This window comes from Pinus tabuliformis, chromosome J (assembly GCF_031772625.1).
Source record: "Pinus tabuliformis cultivar Carrire ecotype Pingquan chromosome J, CPIR1, whole genome shotgun sequence".
Lineage (NCBI taxonomy): Eukaryota > Viridiplantae > Streptophyta > Pinopsida > Pinales > Pinaceae > Pinus > Pinus tabuliformis.
This window is the reverse complement of record NC_142295.1, coordinates 399581442-399603627: the sequence shown is the minus strand read 5'-3', so window position 1 is coordinate 399603627 and position 22186 is coordinate 399581442. Positions and strand designations below refer to the sequence as shown.

The window sequence follows — 22186 nt, the reverse complement described above, 5'->3', positions numbered from 1 at the left end:
GTGTGTGCAGGGCTAAAGGTCTAGATCTAGTAAGTCATGAGGAAATATATAGACCTACCCTCAATTCCAGATAGTGATGAGTGTTCGAGATGGAGAATGCATGCAGGCAACAGTGTTTATGAATACGGTGTAGAGAACGAGTTGAGAATGAAATATAGGAGTGCTCAGGACACTCACCCAAGAAAAGAAGGCCCAAGACGTATTCACTCTGACCCATTCAAGATACTCTATATCTATCTAGACCGATATATACTGATCTCTATCTCAATACTCTACCGATCGATACTATAATCTCTACACCTATAGATAGATCTATCTAAATATCTAGAATCAATCTCTACATAGCTAAAATGGCTACATAATCCATGTTCATTGTACTGCCCCTCTCATCTCTACTAATGTGGGACTACCAATATGTGAAAGCCATAATTCATCCTTCGTCCAATCCAATGTCGTAAATGCGGTATAACTCACTCATAAAGTAAAGGTAAGAGTAAGGTTGTTGATTGGTCCTGATTACTTGGTTATGCTTGAGCCCAAGAAACATCCTATTAAGGTACTAGTATCAAATTTCTCTTTAGATGAGTGAAAAAGCATTCAGATTGACAATTAAAAAAATTTAAATATGGTTTTGTGCATCTATGTATTCTTTTGCATGGTACATGTAAATATGGTTTTGGTCATCTCTATAGTCTTGTGCACAATATATGTGCATTTTGCAGCCTAGTAATCATAAGGTCCTAACTAACTAACTGGTTATACTTCAGCTCAGGGAAGGTCCCAGTAGAGTTACCGTATCAAATTCTTCATGAACAGGGCACAAAACTATAAGGATTGTCATTTTAAGAAATGTGATTTCTCATGCCTATCTAAATATGGTTTTTGGGCATCTCTGCATTCTTTTGCTTAGTATGTGTGCATTCTATAGTGCAGTAGTCGAACATTTTTGGTTTTTATATATACAGAAATTAACACAGAGATCCATATTTGGTTTTAACTTTTTTATGTATACACAAATTAACACAGAGATCCATCTTAACTTAAGATTTGATGTGTCTTGCTAATCTTGCAGGCTAGGAGGGTTGGTCTAGAAAGGCCTTACCTAAGCTAGCTCTATAGTGTCTTGAAAAATCTTAATTATGCTCAGTTAAGATGCTTGTCATGAGCTCAAGCTCAATTGAAGAAGGCATGGTCCTAATTAATTGGTTATACTAGAGCTCAAGAAAGATGTCAGTAGTGTCTTAGTATCAAATTCCACCTTCACTGAGATCAAATGCATTGAGATTCACATTTGAAAAGATTTTAAATATGGTTTTGGGCATCTTTGTAATCTCGTGCACAATATATATACATTATGCAACCCAGTAATCAAACCCTTGTGTGGTTTTCTATATATGAACAAATTAACACAAAGATCCATAATAGGAGGGTTGGTCTCAATGTTCTTACCCGATTTAGATTTTCTAAGGGACGTATTGACATGAAAGATCTTACTTGACTCCGTTAAGGTCCATGTCATTAGTTGGAGCTTAATTCATTAAGTGTCCTTGTCCCTCTCAGCTAAGGTCCTCCCTCACCTGGTCTTAGTGTCAAATTCCTAATCAATCATGAGAAAATTATTTGGGCAGATATATGATCAAGGCACAGCCCTACAACAACCATCGGGAAAGCCAAAGCAGTTTACACAGATATGTTCAAGCACACAAACTACAAATCCCCATAGGGCTTTTTGAAGGTCTCCATATGTTTCCCCTGTTGTTTCCGGCCTCTCATCTAGTAAGGATATGTTCAACTTTTATAGTCTTAACTATTGTTGTGTGTTTTTCTATGGTCAGATTTGTTTGAAACATTCTCCTTTGTAGCATTCCCAGGCAAAGCTTGTAATAGCCCCGATGAGAGAAAGAAGACTGCTACTTACAAAAGGTCACCCGTGTCAAATAATCCCACAGTTGCAAATCCATAGAGGCATATGTAGAGCTCATTTGACAGCACTCGATCACATGGGTTTTGGATCCCCTCTTCTTGGAACTAGATATTCATGTGCATTTCCTTCATATTAGGTTGAACTACTGTTGCAGATTCACACTTATTTCACAACAACTGTATTACCAATGAGTATGCCCTTCATATTACCTTCAATTGTTGTTAAAGATTCACACTTATTTCACAATTACTGTACTACTACTTCTTCATTAGTTCACTTGTTAGCTTGTCATGGAGTTGATTCATTCAGCTCGGGAAGAATCCATATTGAGGCTAAGCCTTCAAGTTGTATTTCACAAATCCCTAGTCATACTATACAATCTTGAGTAGGTTGTCAAGAATCATCATACATGACTACAAGCTACCACTGATTACAAATTTTCTTTTTCTATCTATCTATGCTCTTTATTTCTTAATGATTGGTGGTTATGTTGGATTTAATTTTACTAGTCTTTGTTCATTTCTTAAAACACTGTAATGTTAATTCATACGAAGTTTTAGCTACCAGTGCCAGTGTCGAAATTACAATATGTGTGTTCATATCACGTCATTTGCATACCTGTATAACATTAAATATAATGAAGCTAAACAAAGTACATTTAATGGTGTATTTAGTCGTAAGGATTTATTGGTTTCGATTTTTTTTAGTTTTACAATAAAATTTCAGCATTTCAAATGCAGATTTCCAAAATATTCCAAAATTTAAAAATCTAAGATATTCCAAAATTTAAAAATGCAGGATGAAGTAAACGGTTTCGCATAACTTCTATCTATTAGAACCATAAACTATTGATTAATATAATTAGTATAATTACTAATAAAATTATAAAAATAGAAACATTTAATGGTGTATTTAGTCGTAAGGATTTATTGGTTTTGATTGTTTTTAGTTTTACTATCAAATTTCAGCATTGAAAATGTAAATTTCCAAAATATTCCAAAATTTAACACAGAGATCCATCTTAACTTAAGATTTGGTGTGTCCTACTAAGCTTGCAGGCTAGGAGGGTTGGTTTGGAAAGGCCTTACCTAAGCTAGCTCTACAATGTCTTGAAAATTCTTAACTTTTCTCTAGATTCTTGTCATGAGCTCAAGCTCAATTGAGGAAGGTATGGTCCTGATTAATTGGTTACACTTGAGCCCAATAAAGATGCTAGTAGCATCTTAGTATCAAATTCCACCTTCACTGAGATCAAATGCATTGAGATTTACATTTGAAAAGAATTTAAATATGGTTTTGGTCATATTTGTAATATTGTGCATAATATATGTACATTCTGTAGCCCAGTAATCAAACCCTTGTGTGGTTTTTTATATATGAACAAATTAACACAAATATCCATAATAGGAGGGTTTGTCTCAATGTTCTTACCTGATTTAGATTTTCTAAGGAAGGTAATGACATGAAAGATATTATTTGACTCCGTTAAGGTCCATGTCATGAGCTGGAGCTCAATTCATTAAGTGTCCTAGTCCCTCTCAGCTAAGGTCCTCACCTGGTCTTAGTATCAAATTCCTAATCAACTATGAGAAAATTATTTGTGTAGAGATCTGAACAAGGTGCAACCCTACAACAACCATTGACAAAGCTAGAGAAGTTTACAAAGATATGTTCAAGCACACAAACTACAAATCCCCATATGGATTTTTGTAGGTCCCCATTTGTTTCCCCTAGTGTTTCCGGCCTCTCATCTGGTAAGGATATGTTCAAATTTTATAGTCTTCACTATTGTTGTGTGTTTTTCTGTGGTCAAAGTTGTTTGAAACATTCTCCTCTGTAGTTTTCCCATGCAAATCTTGTAATAGCCCGGTTGAGAGAAAGAATACTACTACTTACAAAATGTAACACCTGTCAAATAATCCCATAGTTCGATATCCACAAAGATGTAGAGCTCATTTGGCAGCACTCAATCACATGGGTTTTGGATCCCCTCTTCCTGGAACTAGATATTCATGTGCATCACCTTCATATTAACTTGAACTAATGTTACAAATTCACATTTATTTCGCAATTGTATTACCAATGATTTTTCCTTTCATATTACCTTCAACTATTGTTACAGATTCACACTTAGTTCGCAATTACTACAATACTACTTCTTCATTAGTTCACTTGTCATCTTGTCATGGAGTTGATTCATTCATCTCGGGAAAAGTCCAAATTGAGTCTTAAGCTTTCAGGTTATATTTCTAAAATCCCTTTCGTCATACTATCCAATCTTGAGGAAGTTGTCAGGAATCATCATACATGACTATAAGTTGCCAGAGATTACAAATTTTCTTTGTCTATCTATCTACGCTCTTTATTTTTTAATGGTTGGTGGTTATGTTGGATTTATTTTTACTGGTCTTTACTGGTTTCTTAAAAGCCTGTAATGTTAATTCATACAAAGTTTATTGTTACAAGTTATAATAACAGAGATTCTGTTCTACAAATTTCTTTTCACATTACATTCTTTTTGTGGATATGGGTAAGCAATATGATCTTCCAGTAAAGAATAAATTCTTGTGTGTAGAGTCATTGGGTTTACTATGGTAATGATCGTAACATTTTGCAGTCTTTTGTTTATTGGCCTGTGGTTTAGTGGTTGAGTGGTTGCGATAGGGAATCACCATGTTAATGACCCAAAGTCAAACTTATATATCAAAGCCCTAAATTATAAGTTGGTTGAATTTTATGAGATTTATATGCAATATTAATTCAATAATTAATAAAAAAAATAGTGTGAAGCACCCTAAATCAACTTCTGTTTATACAACGTTAGAATTTCATTTCTGCTACATCTCTACATCTCATTTAGATTTTCCCATTCCCATGTCATGATTGTTCCTCAATTTATGCCTTGGAGCGTTTCCTTTACAACATTTGGTGCAAATGCAAGTATAAATTTGCAATTGAAATTGACACTCAAACATTTAAAAGTTTATTTTTTCAAATTTAAGGATTGTGATAAGTTGTACTCTATTTATTACTAGCCTAGATCCATCTTAACCTCGGATCTATCAAGCGCAAGAGGGATCAAATTTCTCCAAGTGCAAACCTCATTTTTAGTGCAAAAATTCAAGAAAGGTTTGCACCTCAAGAGATTTGATCTCTCTTGATACTTGATAGATCTAGGTTTAAGATGGATCTAGGCTGGATTCAGTTGTGTACGATCATAAAAAATTTGTTGAACATCTAATTATTTAGATCATTTTAAATATGCTAAATATGTCTAAGATTAATTTGGTCAATTTAATTTTAAATTTTCTTAGCTACCTCAGTTTTTTGACATGTGAGAAACTATTAGTAACTTGAATGATAAAAAATGATGAAATAAAAATTTTGAGTGCAATGTGACAATGTAACAATGTCGAATGATAGAAAATGTGAATAATAAGAATGTAGTCAATTACAAACAATATTCTATCCAAATAAATTTGAAACTATTTTCTTCTACAGTTCTTATTGCCACACCTATTAATTTTTCCATTTTCTCATATTGATCATATGAAAGAGTAGTTGAAACCATAGACTATTCAAATATTTAACTCAATCTACTATAGTAAACATCATACCTTGTCTTTGTTTCTTTCCAATATTAATAGTGGTTTTCTCCAAAGTCAATCATTGTGACTTATGGAGTGTTGAACCCCAAATAATTTTCAATGGTAGTTATTTTCTATTACCGTGTTTGAATGCAAAGTGATTAACAATGTTGAATGATGGAAAATGAGAATAATAAGAATGTATCCAATTACAAATAGTTTACAATTTCAGGAAGAAAACATTTTAAGTGAACATTTTATTTAGGATGAAAATTCAACTATTGTATTTATGGTTGAGTTATTGTAACACATAATTCATTGCACGTTGTGAATAGGTTTTATGTGCTTATATTGAGAGAGAGTGTGTATGTTTTGGGGGTGAGAAGGAGAGACAAGGGGAGATAAAGATATGGATGGAAGGGGGAAGTGAGGGAAGAAGAGAGAGGAAAACATAAGGAGGGAGGAAGAGATATAGATATGGAGAGAGAAGTGTTAGAGAGAGGGAGGGGAAAAGGGAGGGAGAGATAAATAGATAGATATATAGATATGGAGAGAGTGTGTGTATGTTTGGGGGATGAGATAGAGAGATAAAGAAGGAGAGACAATGGGAGATAGAGATATAAATGGAGGGGGTAGAGATTTTCTTACACTAAAATCAATGCACATTATTAATCTAATTACTTTGAAATTAATGTACATCATACATATAGTTGCATCAAATCAGAAATCAACATCTACACTAAAATCAATGCATCTAGTGCAAACAATCAAATAGGATTAGAAATCAACATTTACAATGAAATCAATGCATCTAGTGCAAGCAATCAAATAGGATTAGAAATAAATATCTACACAGAAACGAATGCATCCAATGCAAGCAATCAAATAGGAGTATAAATCAACATCTACACTGAAATCAATGCATCTAATGTAAGGTATTAAATAGGATTCAGAATTGACATCTAAACTTAAATCAATGCATCTACTGCAAGTGGTCAAATAGGATTAGAAATCAACAACTACACTGAAATAATTAAATCTATTTTAGTGAAAAACCAAAATATTCATGACTTTCTAAATCTAACTTCTATGTTTGTATTTGTCTATGGTGTGTCTCTTTCTTCTTCCCTCTCTCTCCACCTTCCATTCTGTGTTTATCTCCCTCCCTCACTCCTCTCTCTCCCTCCCCTCTCTCCCTCGTCTCTCTCTCTCCCTCTCCCTCCCTTTCTTTATCTTTCTCTTCTTCCCTCTCTCCCCGTACCATCTATATATATACCTCCCTTCATATCACCTTATTTGTCTCTCTATCTCAACCCCCTAAACACATCTCTCTCTCTCTCTCTCTCCATATCTAACTCTATTCCTCCCTCCCTCTCTTTGTCTCTCTCTTCTTCCCTCTCACCCCCTCCATCTATATATCTATCTCCCTCTGTCTCTCCTTATTTATCTCTCTATATCATCCCACAAACATACACACTCTCTCTCCATATCTATCTATATTTATATCTCTCCCTCTTCCTCTCCCTCTCTATCTCTTCCCCTTCTCTCCTTCCTCTCTCTTCTACCCTCCCTACCCCATCCATATACATCTATATCTCCCATTGTCTCTCTATCTCAGCCCCCAAAAATACATGCTCTCTCTCTCTCTCTCTCTCTCTCTCTCTCTCTCTGCCTCTCTTTGCTACCCTCTCTCCCCCCTCCATCTATATCTCTATCTCCCCTTTTCTCTCTTTCTCACTCCCAAAACATACACACTCTCTCTCCATATCTTCCTATCTCACTCTCCCTCCCTCTTCCTCTCTTCCTCTCCCTCTCTCCCCCCCATGTCTCCCTCTCCCTCTCTCTCTTCCCTCTTGCTCTCCTCTCTCCCTCACCATCTCTCCCTTGTCACTCCCTCTCCCTATCTATCTTTCTCTCTCTATGTCTTTCTTCCCCTTCCAACTCCATCTCTCTCTCCCCCTCTCTCTCCCTTCTCTCTCATGTCCTCTCTCTCTTCATTCCTCTTCCCCCTCTTCTCTCTCTTGTCTCTCAAGTCCTCTCTCTCCCTTTCTCTCCCACCTCCCGCCCATCACACACACTCTCTCTCCACCCTCCAACTCTATCACTATCTCCCTCCCTCTCTCCTCTCTCTCCCCCCCTCTCTCCTTCCATATCTATGTCTCCCTGTCCCTCTCTTCCCCTTATTTCCTTATCACTATCCTCTCCTTTTCTCTGTCTTCCCTTGTCTCCTCTCTCCCCCATCCATCTTCATCTCTCCCTTGTCACTCCCTCTCTCTCTCCACCTCTATCTCTCAATCTCTTTTTTCTTCCCTCCCTCTGTTCCCCCCTCCAAATCCATATCTCTATCCCTCCCTCTCCTCCTCTCACTCCCCTCCTCTCTATCTTCTTTCCTTTCTCTCCATGTCTCTCTCACCTCTATGTCTCTCTCCCCCACTCTATTCCCCATTCATCTCACTCTCTCTCTTAAATATGATCACATTGTATTGCATTTAAGAAAGTATCTAAATTAAAAAACATAATTGGTTGTAAAATATTAAACCTATATTTTGGATCAATCATGTCAAAAAAAATACAATAATAAAAAAATTAAAAGAATCATGCACTATCTTTCCTATATCCTTGTTAGTCACTTTGATTTCTCTCTTTGCTTGGATCCTTGGTTAAGATGCATCTATCCTGGTTTTTTATAATATTTTCACATATGTATATACAAAAGTATTCTCAAAGGGTCGAATCCCGAAAAGCTCTTGGGGTTAGGTCAGTAAATAGGCCGAGGGGTGTTGATGCCCTTCGGGTGGCGTCCACTCAGTGTTTAAAACCCTGGACGTAGCGGCTACCCACTGACCCGGGTATCCGTGAACCAGTAAGTGAAAAAAAAAAGTATTCTCAATTTTAATTTATTAAAATCTCTATGGGAATATTTCTAGTAGTCTTGAGGATGGAGGGTTTAGAGATACCTCAAAATTAATTATAACCTATTTTCTTTTAGATTTAATTATGCAGTAAGGCGTTCCTCTTTGAAAACAATCCCCCCAACTTCCACCCTATACTATTTTGCGCCATAAGATCAAATGTTAGACAATATTCATTCCTCTTTGAAAACAATCCCTCTAACTGCCACCTTGTACATTTTTGCACCATCAAATCAAATGTCAGACAATTGAAAATTTGTACACTGTCTGATAAATACTTAGTAGTTGCGAAAATGGAGGGACACTACATAAAATAGATGTTATAGACATATTTGGGCACATCAACCCCAACTTATATTTCTATGTATTGGGGTTCATCAACCACTAAAATAGTTGTTTTATGCCCTAAAGGAACTAAGTCATCTGAATGCCTCATTCCCCAAAAGTTCCATCTCAAAATCATCCAGAAAGTGCCTAAAATGAATCATTGTTGAAATCCCTGTGTTAGGGTGCTATGCATAGCAGGTGCTACATTGTCAAAGTGCCATGCATCATAGTTTGGCCCTCTAGTAGGTGCGACGGGTGAGGTAGGACAAAATTTCAGGAGAGTTTGAGATTTGGTTGCTCATGGAAACTTCTAGAAACGTTTCCTGTGCCATTTGCCCCTCTGAATTTGCCCAAGGATGACTAAGGGAATTAGGAAACCACCTACAATTCCCCTCTTTCATGGAACCAATTCCTAAAAATAGAAAGGCATTCATCATCCCCATTGATGACTCAACCTCCTGCAATCATCTATAAAAGGATCTCTCATCCAAGAGATCAGAAGGCTGAAGTATTCTGAGTTGTAAGGAAGTATTGCTAGTTTCAGTATTGAGGAGAGAGCATTGTGTTATTGTTGGTATGTTCTTGCTGATTCATGAGGTGAAGAAGGCTGGAAGTTGGGAGGATGGCACTGGATCACACTTCTTATGGGTTGTAATTCTCCTTGCTATCAATAAAGTTCTTCAAGATTTTTCCCAATTGATTATGTTAAGTGTAAATGCATTCATTTGTTTATTCTGATTCTATGATGTTTATGCTGTGATGAATCATTATTCTTTGACAGGTCTTTGTTTCTATAGCTATGCAAGTACTCTCCAAGCATGTTAAGTACAGGGAGGAGTTATGAGATCTGTCAAAGGAGAGGGAGATCAAGTGAGGATTCAAGTGAAAGTTACAGGTTGGTCCCTCATAATCTCTTTCTTATCTATCACTCATAGGAAAGATAGTGAATTACTTTGATTGTTGTTTCTAGGTTAGCTACAACCTGGAGGGCTAGCATTTCTTAGAAATACTAGTTTTCCTAGAAACAATAGCCTAAACAGTTACGGAAAAAATGTATACATCCCTTCCTCCCTCAGACGTAAATAGATAATGCCTTTTAGCTTTGATTTTCTAGAGAATTAAAATCTCTACAGAAATGAAGGAGGGTTATTGTTGGAGGTATTATTCTATGCCATTGTCTAAGTTTTCATAGTCAAAATCCTATGGCGAAATGAGCATTGAACACGAAACCTGTGAAATTTGTGAAGCCTTCCTCCCTTAGACACAAATAGATAATTAATTTAAGCTTTGAGTTGCCAGAGAATTCAAATCTCTACAAAAACAAATGGGGGAACTTGCGTCAATATTTTCCACTGGTGAAGGTCTATAATATTTGTAATTTTATTTATTTGTTTTAATCTTTTGTAATTATTTTGAAGGAGAATCAATTATTCGTCATACCAGAAGGTTCTTAGGCCCAGTGTAGGCACAACGATGACTTTCCCAGAGTTAATGATAGTGACCCATGAAGTGATGAGGTTTATCTGTGAATGGACATTGTGGATCACACATGTTTGCAGGAGAAGTAATTTGTTCTAGGCAATCTGCATAATAATCTTATGACAACACTGAAGCATACATCATACCATTGACGTTACTCAAATATGCAGGTGGGAACATAAAAGTTTTTCATAATGCACAAATCATTCCCTCTATATCTGCTCCCGCAGAAAAAGAATTATTACTTTCATCAAAATCCATGATCTCTATTTTTTTCTTATGCACACAGATTGCGAATGTGATGACTTAAAATAAATCAAAGAAAAATTCAAAATGCAATGTCGTTCTTCGAGCTTGATTCCTACCATGTAGCGAAAGCCCAGAGCTTTGTATATGGAATGAAACTTTAATTCTGTAATTTCAACCATTTTTCCACTATATTAGTAATATTGTCTGAGATTATTTCCATGTTTGTTATTATTAACTAGCCAACTATAACTATAACAACATGAACAATTAGTTATGAATCTAAATATGGGGCCTTTTTCATCAAATATAAGCCTAACTCTATGAACACAGGAACCATCATAACATATTTTCAATTTGCAAGATGTGTTTTGTTTGACAATATCAATACATTTTTAATTTAATATGTATGTGCATGTTGTATGTTCTTTATTTTTTCATATAGTTTACTTAGGTTTACAACGATTAGTTTTATTTAACAACTTTAATACATTTTTAACCATTAATATGTATGTGCATATAGTACTATTTCTTAGTCTTTTTTAAGTATGATTTATGTTTATAGTTAAGGTATATTTAATTTATAATGTAATTAAAGTATTAAAATATTAATTTTGTCCTGATGCAATGTGATTTTTTCAAGAAGTTTTTTCTTAAATCATGAATCACAAAAACCTCTCATCTGAGTATTAAAATATGATTAATATTTTTCTTTATTATTAGTTTATGGGGGATTGAAGTTTGGCTTGCGGTTATTAACCAACATTCATTGAAATTTTATAATAATAATAAAAAATTAATATAGTTGTTGAAGGATGGATTTCATCAATGTGCAACTATAAAAAATAAATCATATTTATGCATTAATTTACAATAAACATCAAAACATGGTATATGTCAAATTGTTGAAATTAAAAAAAAATCATTTACTTTATATCAATATTATTACTAAAGTAATGGTAAAAGGAAAGATTCAAAACAAAGTATGCATAGTTAGGAGAAAGGTTTACTCTTTATACCTAGGGCAATGCTTAGAAAAAATGGAGGGGGTTGATGTGAGGTTGTAACTCTCTAGGTATTTCCTTCCTGAGTCACCAAAAATATTATCTCTAGTTTAAAGTCTAACATCAAGGAGGAAGTCAATGTGATGATTTTAGCTTTATGCATTTTTCTTTTAAGAAACAAATTAATGGGCACTACTTTTTTGTCATTGCTGCCATCTAAATTTGTTTGAAATGTGCAATATTAATTCTTATTAATTAGATTTTACGATAGCAGTTGTAGATGGAAAAAGCTCTATTTTTCAGAGCTTAAAGTATGTATCTTCTCAAGGTCCAAGTCCAACAAGGTCAATGCCTTGTCAACGCGGTAAATTCAGTACAAAAAGGAACCCTATCTACATAGGAAATTGCATAGTGAGGAAGACTAGTGAAGTTGATTAGGATCACCCTTGCCTACTATCTGACCAACACTCATGCAATCATTTTGACTATATTGTGACCTATTTATATCACTTGTATATCTCTGAGAACTATCACAGACATAGGGAAACAAATTTAAGGCTAGTGAACTATTTCCCTACTGATAGACTGAAGTATTTCCAACTTGTCTGTTTTAGGATTGAGAGTCCAAAATCACATTGTTTGAATGAAACTAGTAGTTTCTTTCTGGTGTTTGCTCATAAATTTCTGCATTGTTCTCCAAATTATCTGCATTAGGAATCCTAGCAAATCTATTGATGTGAAAATCTTCTTGCTGCATAAGCTTCCCTTTCTGGCATGAATCGACATTTGGATCTTTCTTGCTCCATAAGCTTCTCTTTTTGGCATGAATTGACATTTGGATCTTTATGTTGGAATGACACAGTTGTGTCTTTGTTTACCTCATCTGGGTGATATAATGCATCCTCCCCTTTTTGAGCATGACTACCCAGTTGCTCCCTTTCTAAATGCATTATATGCTCATTTTTGTTCTTGTCATGCCCTTTGTTGGAATTTACTCAAAACTTCTTCTGTTGAGTTCCTTGTGCTTCACTTTTTCTCCAACAACTCTGCTCCTTGGATGTGAGTTGGAAGATTCGGTCAAATTCAGTTTTAGAGTTACCTTGGTGTTTTTTTTCTCCTAGATTTTTATGTTTAAACATAAAATGCATAAGAATATTGATTCTCAAAACAGTTGTATCCTATGTTCCTCAACAAATTCCTTTTATAAGATTTAACATAGCTCTTTCTTTTTGGGGTATTCCTATGTAATCCTCCAACAAATTATTTCTTCTTCTCAGTCATGATAAGGAATATTTGTGTGTGTGCAGAGTAAAGTTGAATTAGTAGTCATTTCACACGATGTTGATCCAATTGAGTTGGTAGTATGGCTTCTTGCACTTTGTAGAAAAATAAACATCCCATATGCAATTGTTAAGGGAAAATATGTCTTGGAGGGGTATGTATATTTATAATCTTTGTTAACTATTTTTGTTAAATTGTAAGTAATATGTGATTACTTTTCATGGGAAACTGATATGTAGAGCTTTTGCACTAAGAATTTTTTTGTTGCAGATTGTGCACAAAAAACAACAACAACCTTGTGCCTGAATTTTGTGAAGAACGAGGACAAGAAGGAATTTAGCAATATTGCCGAGGAAATAAAGGTGTGCATAAGCTATTATAAGTCATTATTCTTTATCTTTCCAAGCTAGAAAGGAAAATCTAAATCACATGCATTCGCACCAACCTACTATATAATAGTATAGGGAGCATAGTGGATGGGCTTGATTTTATGATGTCATTTCCCCTAGAAAAAATCAAACTCGATCACCTCTGTAAAACTATAAAAACACTTGACTAACAACAACTATTGTACAAGAAACTAATGTGTAAACATCCTTTAAAACTGAATTATAGAATTAAAAGAAAACCAAAAATTATTAACAACAACTAATTTGATTTTTGTAGTTGTTTGGCCATAATTAGAAAGCTTCAATGATGAGGGAATGTGAGCCTAACTTGTTGTTGGTGAATTTGACTATTTGTGAGCTTGATTCATATTCATAAAATATGACTTAGGAATATGTTAACGTGGCCCATCAACAAAGCCGAACAGAGTTTGACTCAAGGGTAAGCTTTCAAGATATTTTCATACTCATAATAACAAAGAAAAAAGTTAAAACACCTGGAAATAGATCCTTTCAGTTCATATTTATTATGTATATTATCTCAATCAATTCTATATTTTGTTGAATTAATTGGGTAACATATGAATATGGTTTTATTGATGATTACCATATAATTTTCTTTTGACCAATGTTTGACAAATATGAGAAATAATTGTTGTGCATGTTTTTTATCGTTGTGCTCAAATATAGATCATTGTGTAGCAACATTATTTTTTTCCAAGACCACCTTGAAGTAGAATTTTTCTACTTTTAAGTATTTTTGGTATTTTAGTTATGAATGAATTATGCTTTTTTTCCTTCTTATTTTGAAATGATCTTTAAAGGACCGATGTATATTGTTAGAGTAGATAGAGTAGTTGTATCTTTTATTTTCTACTGTCTGTGGTTGTTTTTTTACATTGTGTATTGGTTGATCCCTTTGGCTTATACTTTTTGTTTTAATGTAGTTGTCAACCTTTTCAAGATGATTCAAAAATATAGGCCAGAAGATAAAGTTGCAGAGAAGGAAAGGCTTCTGAAAAAATCCTAGGGTCATGCAGAAGGGAAAATTGTTGTGTTTAAAATAGCAACAAGAAATGCTAAATATAGAAATGGTAAAAATAGCATTGCTATAAATAGCATTTCGAGATACATTCCAATTTTAATTAGTCCCTGAACTAAAATTGAGAATTAAAATTCGAATTTGATCTTAGCAGTTGTTTGAAAAATAATTAATTAATTCATCTTGAGTTAATTGGTTGGAGAAAATCAAACATGAAGTCTATGTTAAGACATGCAGTAGTTATCCCATTGATTGAGGAAGTTATCCCTTAATTAAGGAGATCAGGATGAGTTGTACTTTGAGCTGTAAATAGTTAGCTCAGTTAACTGAATTAAGTCCAGTTAGATTAGTTCCAACAGTTTGTGGAACTGATTGTGAGTTCAGTTAGTTAATGCATGCATGCATGTAACTTGTGTACTTCAGATAACTGAATATTCTCTCATAAATAACTCATGCATGTCAGTTTAGTCAGAGACCCAGTTGAGATCAAAGGATGGGATAGTGTACTATCAGTTGCAGGAATATTCCCTTGAGGATATCTCTTGCATGCAGAAGGAATTCATTCCTTCAAGATTGCGCAGTGATTTTTGAGTTTGGTGAGTTGTGTGAGAGGTGAATTCACACAGATGGCAGCCAGAGGACCCAGGAGAAACTGCAGAAGGAAATAGGAGGCTTGGAGGACTGAAGGAAGGCATATCTTGTGTCTATTATGTCTATGATCAGCACTGAGGGCTTGTACTGAGAGTTGGATAGCTTGTGAGATAAATCTTTGTGTAATCCAGAGATATTTCCACTTGTATGATATTACAGATAGCGGGGTTTTTAGCTGAGGCTTTCCCTAGAGTATTCTTCTGTGTTCATGTGTGATTGATTTCTCATTCTCTGTTATATGTGTTCTATTTGATCTTGCTCAAAATCGATTAAGCTTCCGCAAGTTTGTTTGTAGAAGTAGATCAAGTATTTTGCTTTAGTATATTGCATTATCAGGTGAACTACAATGACAAATTCTACATGGTTTCAGAGCAAAGGCATTCAAAACAGAGAACAATATACAAAGAAGGGAGAAGTTCAAACTTTGAAGTTCCTAATTATAGAAATTGAATTCTTATCACGACTCAAATTTCACCAATGGCATTCAACAGTTTGAGACTCGAGTATGCCCTGGATGGCAGCTCGAATTATATAGCCTGGAAGGATCGCATGGAAGTGGTATTAGAGGACAATTGTTTGAAGGACTTCATTAATCAAGAAGTCCCCAAGCTAGCAGCAACTAATGCCCAAGAATTGGCACAATGGAAGGAATGTGTGGCTAGAGCAAGGAGGATTCTTCTAGAGAGAGATCGAGACCACATTGTCTCGAGTCTCCATGGGAAGGAAACACCGTTTTCAATGTGGAAAACATTGAAGGATCTATATCAGAATAGCAGTGATCAGAGGAAGCTAGTGCTAAAAGATAAGCTTCGGAAAATCAAGTGTGAAAAGGGCGACACGGTCTCTACATATCTAAACAAGCTCACCACCTGTAGGGATGAGCTTGGAAGTGTAGGAATCACGACAGCCACTGATGACATGGTGAGTCTTGCTGTCCTCGGTCTTCCTAAGAGCTGGCATAGCTACCAAGACTCAGTAAATGGAAGAGAGAAACTGCCAGATTGGGAACAAATGTGGTTGGATCTGATGCAAGAGGAGATAAGGAGAAGCACTAGAGATGGTTATTCATCAAAACATGATGATGAAGAAAATCTAGCCTTAGCGAGTAAGGCGAGGAAAGGGAAAGGGAAGGCTTCCCATTCCAAATCGATTTCTTCCCATTGTGGGAAGAATATTGACAAATCGAAAGTGCGATGCTTTCATTATCATGAGGTGCGCCATTATGCTTCGAATTGTCCACAAAAGAAATCCAATAAGGGATCCTTGAAAGGATTATATGGTGAGGCATTAACCTCACAGTTCAAATTGGATTTCACCCTCCTCAAATGCATGGTTTCATCGATGGTGGGATGTGTTTGGTACCTGGATAGTGGAGCCTCATTCCACATGACCAACGACAAGAGTTTGTTCAGTACCTTGGAGGAGAAGGGCCTCTAGATGCACATAGAGATGGGCGATGATGGAAAGTACTGTGTTTCAGGTGAAGGCACAATTGTGTTTCAGAGGTAGCATGGAGCTCCTCTCACCATGACTGATGTAAAGTATGTGCCTGGTCTAAAGAAGAACCTAGTATCCATCGCTATGTTGGAAGACAAAGGCTATGATGTAGTCTTTAGTAAAGGAAAGGCATTCCTGAGGCACATCGGCACTGGACAGACCAAGAGGATTGGGATTCAAGTAAAGAATCTCTACAAGCTGGAGGTAGATGATTGTGCTGCATTGAGTTCCAAAGCAGAGTTGGTGCAAAGCAAAGATATTGGCAAGCTATGGCATAGAAGATTGGGCCACTTGCACCATGGGGCCTTGAAGATCATGCAACAGATTTCTACCGGACTTCCCAAGGGTAAACTAGAGCAAGTGGATACATGCAAAGGTTGTACCTTGGGTAAGTATGAAAAATCTATCCTTTCAAGATCGAGATAGTCGAGCTGGAGCAATACTGGAGTGAGTTCATACAGATGTGTGTGGACCATTCTCGAAAGCCTCCACTGCTAAACGAAGGTACTATGTTATTTTTATTGATGATTTTTCTCGTAGATGTTGGATCTACTTCAAGCAGAATAAGGATCAAACCTTCTCAAGGTTTTGTGAGTTCAAATCCTTGGTTGAGAAAGAATCTGGAAAGAAAATAAGGGCCTTGTGAAGTGACAATGGTGGAGAGTATGTCTCTCAATAGTTTAAGGACTTATGTGTAGAAGAAGGAATTAAACGGGAGTTGACGACATGCCATAACCCATAGCAGAATGGGGTGGCTGAAAGGAAGAACAGAACGATTGTGGGAGCAGCTCGGGCGATGATGCATGACCAAGGCCTACCACTTCATTTGTGGGTTGAGACATGCAATACAGTAGTATACTTGCAGAATAGAAGCCCGCATCGTATACTGGGAATGAAGACACCATAGGAGGCTTTTTCTGACAAGAGACTAGATGTGAGTCACTTCAGGATCTTTGGCTCATCGATATTTTTCCATGTTACCTAAGATGCCCGGAAGAAGCTAGAGTCAACAGCTGAGTTCGGGATACTTGTGGGGTACACTGATACACCCCACAATTATCAAGTGTTCTTGCCTACCAGTCTGAGGACAGTGGTACGCAGAGATCTGAAGTTAGATGAGCAGAAGGCCATGTGAGTATCCCTTGAGAGGGAGCTCAAGTTGCATGCAGAGGAGGAACTTTCGGTTCCTAAGGAGGAGGAGCCTCGGACTGATATGGAGTAGCTACATGTAGAGGATCTAGGAGTGGAGACATCCACTCATGCAGAGTCTTCCAGAGATGGGTGGAAACACTCAAGGGAAGTTGAAAGATTGATGATGGCTGTGAGAGAGAATGTGGGACAACCATCTTCTCAACGTAGACAGAGGAGGTCACCCGAGTGGTACACTGGTTACATGGCCCTGGTTGGGGAATGTATAGAGACTGAATCATCTTCCTTCGAGGAACCAGTGCAGCAACCAATCTGGGTTGATGCTATGGTGGAGGAGTATGTCACCATAGTTTGGAATAGTTTTTGGGATGTTGTTCCAAGACTGGAGGACAAGTGAATGGTGAGTTCCCGATGGCTTTACAAGGTAAAGCAAGCAGCTGATGGTAGTGTTGAGAAACATAAGGCAAGGTTTGTTGCCCATGGTTTCTCATAGGTCGAGGGGATCGACTATGATGAGACTTTTGCTCTTGTAGCAAGGTACTCATCTATCAGATCGATGTTGGCACTATCAGCACAGATGGGTTGGAAGATCCATCAGATGGATGTGAAGACAACGCTCCTCAATGGTAAGATTGAGGAAGAGGTGTACATAGAGCAGCCGAAAGGTTTTGAGACCTTCGATTGTGAGTCGCATGTGTGTCGACTCAAGAGAGCTTTGTACAGGCTGAAGCAAGCACCTCGTGCTTGGTACACCAGAGTCGACAACTATTTCACCGGGTTGGGCTTCATAAAGAGTGAAGCAGATGTGAACCTATACCACATCATGGTAGAAGGTAAGCCATTGATCATTGTTCTTTATGTTGATGATCTGATATTGATAGGTGATGATCAATTGATCAAGTCTTGTAAGGAGGACCTTGCAAGAGAGTTCAAGATGAAAGACATGGGTCTTATGCACTACTTTCTAGGCATGGAAGTGTGGCAGAAGGATGGGGAAGTGTTTGTGTCTCAAGGAAAGTATGCCAATGAGATACTCAGGAGATTCCACATGGAGAAGTGCAAGCCCATGCAGACTCCTCTAGCAAGTAACTGGTGGAAGGAGGATGCCACTTCAGGTGAGGTAGTAACTGCTACTATTTATCAGCAACTTGTGGGTTCATTGATGTATTTAGTAAACACATGACCAGATTTGTGCTTTGCGGTGAACTAACTGAGTCAAGATATGGTTCAACCTACTAAGTTATTTTGGAAGGCAACGAAGCATGTGCTGAGATACCTCAGAGGCACATCTCAGTATGGATTATGGTACAAATGGACAAAGGGAGTGAAGCTTCAGGGCTTCACAAATGTAGATTGGGTGAGGAGTCCATCAGATCGGAAGAGCACTTCAGGAGGAATTTTCAACCTTGGTTCAACTTCAGTTTCTTGGTATAGCAGGAAACAAAGGTCAGTTGCACTTAGCTCAGTAGAGGCTGAATACATGGCTACCAGTCAGGCAGCATGTGAGGCCATTTGGATGTGGAAAATTCTAGTTGGATTGTTTGATCAGAGGATGGATCCAATTGTGATCTATTGCGATAATCATAGTTGTATCAAACTCTCTGAGAATCCAGTATTTCATGATAGGTCCAAGCACATCGATATCCGGTATCATCATCTTCGAGACTGTGTGGTGAAGAGGATCATGTTGTTGCTATATGTTTCGATCGAGGAGCAGGATGCAGATATTTTGACTAAGGCATTATCAAAATTCAAATTCGAGTTCCATAGATATAGGATCGGGGTGACAGATAATCCCTTTCTTGTTGAGAGGCAGTGTTGGAAATAGAAACAAGAAATGTTAAATATATAAATTCTATAAATAGCATTTTAGGATACATTCCAATTTTAGTTAGTCCTTGAACTAAAACTGAGAATTAAAATTCGAATTGGATCTTAGCAGCTATTTGATAATTAATTAATTCATCTTGAGTTAATTAGTTGGAGAAAATCAAACATGAAATCTATGTGAAGACATGCAACAATTATCCCTTTGATTGAGGAAGTTATCCCTTAATGAAGGAGATCTGGATGAGTTGTATTTTGAGTTGTAATTAGTTAGCTTAGTTAACTGAGTTAAGTCCAGTTAGATTAGTTCCAACAGTTTTTGGAACTAATTGTGAGTTCAGTTAGTTAATGCATGCATGCATGTAATTAGTGTACTTCAGATAACTAAATATTCTCTCATAAATAACTCATGCATGTCAGTTCAGTCAGAGACCCAGTTGAGATAAGAGGATGGGACATTATACTATCAGTTGTAGGAATATTCCCTTGAGGATATCTCTTGCATGCAGAAGGAATTCATTCCTTGAGGATTACTGAGTTATTTCTGAGTTTGGTGAGTTGTGTGAGAGGTGAATTCACACAGGTGGCAGCCAAAGGACCTAGGAGAAACTATGCAAGGAAATAGGAGGCTTGGAGGACTAAAGGAAGGCATATGTTGTGTCTATTCTATCTATGAGCAGCATTAACGGATTGTACTGAGAGCTGGATAGCATGTGAAATAAAGCTTTGTGTAATACAGAGATATTTCCACTTGTATGATATTACACATAGCGGGGTTTTTAGCTGAGGCTTTCCCCATAGTATTCTTCTGTGTTCTTGTGTCATTGATTTCTCATTCTCTGTTATATGTGTTCTATTTGATCTTGCTCAAAATCGATTAAGCTTTCGCAAGTTTGTTTGTAGAAGTAGATCAAGTACTTTGCTTTAGTATATTGCATTATAATGTGATCAAAAGTGAGAAATTATACATGTTGAAGTGAAGAAACCTATTGTTATGAAATATGTAATTAATCAAGTAACCTACCTAATTGAGCAAGTATTACAATTGTAATTGTAATTGTTTCTCCAATATGCATTTTAACAGAGCTCTTTGTTTTTGGGGTATTGTTATGTATTCCTCCAACAAATTATTTCTTCTTCTCAGTCATGATAAGGAATATTTGTATGCGTGCAGAGTAAAGCTAAATTGGTAGTCATTGCACATGATATTGATCCATTTGAGTTGGTAGTATGGCTTCCTTCACTTTGTAGAAAAATAAACATATCATATGAAATTATCAAGGGCAAACATCTCCTTGAGGGGTATGCATATTTATAACCTTTATTAACTGTTTTTTAGCATGACAGAGTTCACATAATCTTGAATTGTAACTAATATGTGATTAATTTTCATGGGAAACTAATATGCCTTCTGCACTATGCAATTTTTTATTGTAAGTAATATGTGATTACTTTTCATGGAAAATTGATATGTAGAACTTCTACATTAAGCAATTTTTTTTTTTGCAGATTGTGCACAAAAGAAACAACAACCTTGTGCTTGACTTATGTGAAGAATGAGGATAAGAAGGAATTTAGCAATATTGTTGATGAAATAAAGGTGCGCATAATTTATTATAAGTCACTATGTTTTACTCATCAAATAATGCCACATAAAATCAAAATTATAAATTAACTCTTCTTGCAGGCTAACTACAGTGACAAGTTTGATGAGTATCGGTCACAATGGGGTGGTGGCATTATGGGAACCAAATCTCAGGCAAAAACAAAGGCCAAGGAAAAACTTTTGGCCAAGGAAGTAGTAAAGAGGCTCGCTTAAGAATAAATCCTCGGAATATTTGTTCAATGTTGAAATTTTTAATGGATTGCCTTATGTAGTTTGTTGCAATTTGATTTATAGGTATATTAACATAATACCTATTGAGTAAACAATATGTCATACACATTCATTGGCCTTATGCATTCTCTACAACTTTTTGTATGTTGTGATGATGATATCTTCATTTTGTCTTTTGTTATGTTATTTTTGTTGATATATATTGCTATATAATTTTAAGTGTGTACAGTGTTTAAATATGCATGTAGCTATCTACTTTTGGTTTTGTGTGCCTTCTTTTCACGTGCTAAGAACTATATACTCAATCTTGTAGCATGGGTTTATATGAACTTTCATATATTTTAATTTTTGCACTATGGTAAAAGTATCTAAATTGAATGAAATTTTCCTTTCTAACAAAAGTATCTCCATTGAATGAAATTTTCCTTTCTAACAAAAGTATCTCCATTGGATGACATTTTCCTTTTTAATGTTTTAGAATTTCTTGGTCCTTGATTAGAAGATGGTTTACCCTAGCATGAAATTACTTGAAGGCTCTATGTTTGATTCCAAGACATTTTCTCTTTCTTGAGATGGTCTTATTTTTATTAAATTATATCTTTTTTATTGTTGAAGGTGTTTTGTCTGCATTTGGAATAATAATTAATCTAATAATGCTTGCAAGTCTTCTACACCTACTTCCAATATATTGAATGAGAATCTAGCGTGACATTGAGCTATACTTTGTTAATTTAGCCATATTTCCACTCATTTCTCCATTGTTAGATGTCGTTACTACAACATCCTTCTTCCAATACTCTGGCCCTTCCTTCAACTTTTCAAAATCTCCTTCTAGGGCTAGTTTGGCTATTGGGACAACCTCTAGCTACTCAAAAGATTGATCTGTAATTTTCCTACTCTTCTCGAGATCTGAATTCACCACATTTAACTTTTGCAGGGCTTCCCTTTCCTTGATATTAGCATGATCCACCTGGGCAAGGACCTTTACTATTCTTTTACTTGCATGTTCTTCAACCTCTTGTGCTTTCTTGTATAGA

At 36.1% G+C, this 22186-nt stretch overlaps 1 pseudogene; it reads left to right on the top strand.

The window, feature by feature from the left end:
* The first annotated feature begins 36 nt into the window (after positions 1-36).
* Positions 37-21131, top strand: LOC149227468 (large ribosomal subunit protein eL8y-like; annotated as a pseudogene).
* Positions 21132-22186: the final 1055 nt, after the last annotated feature.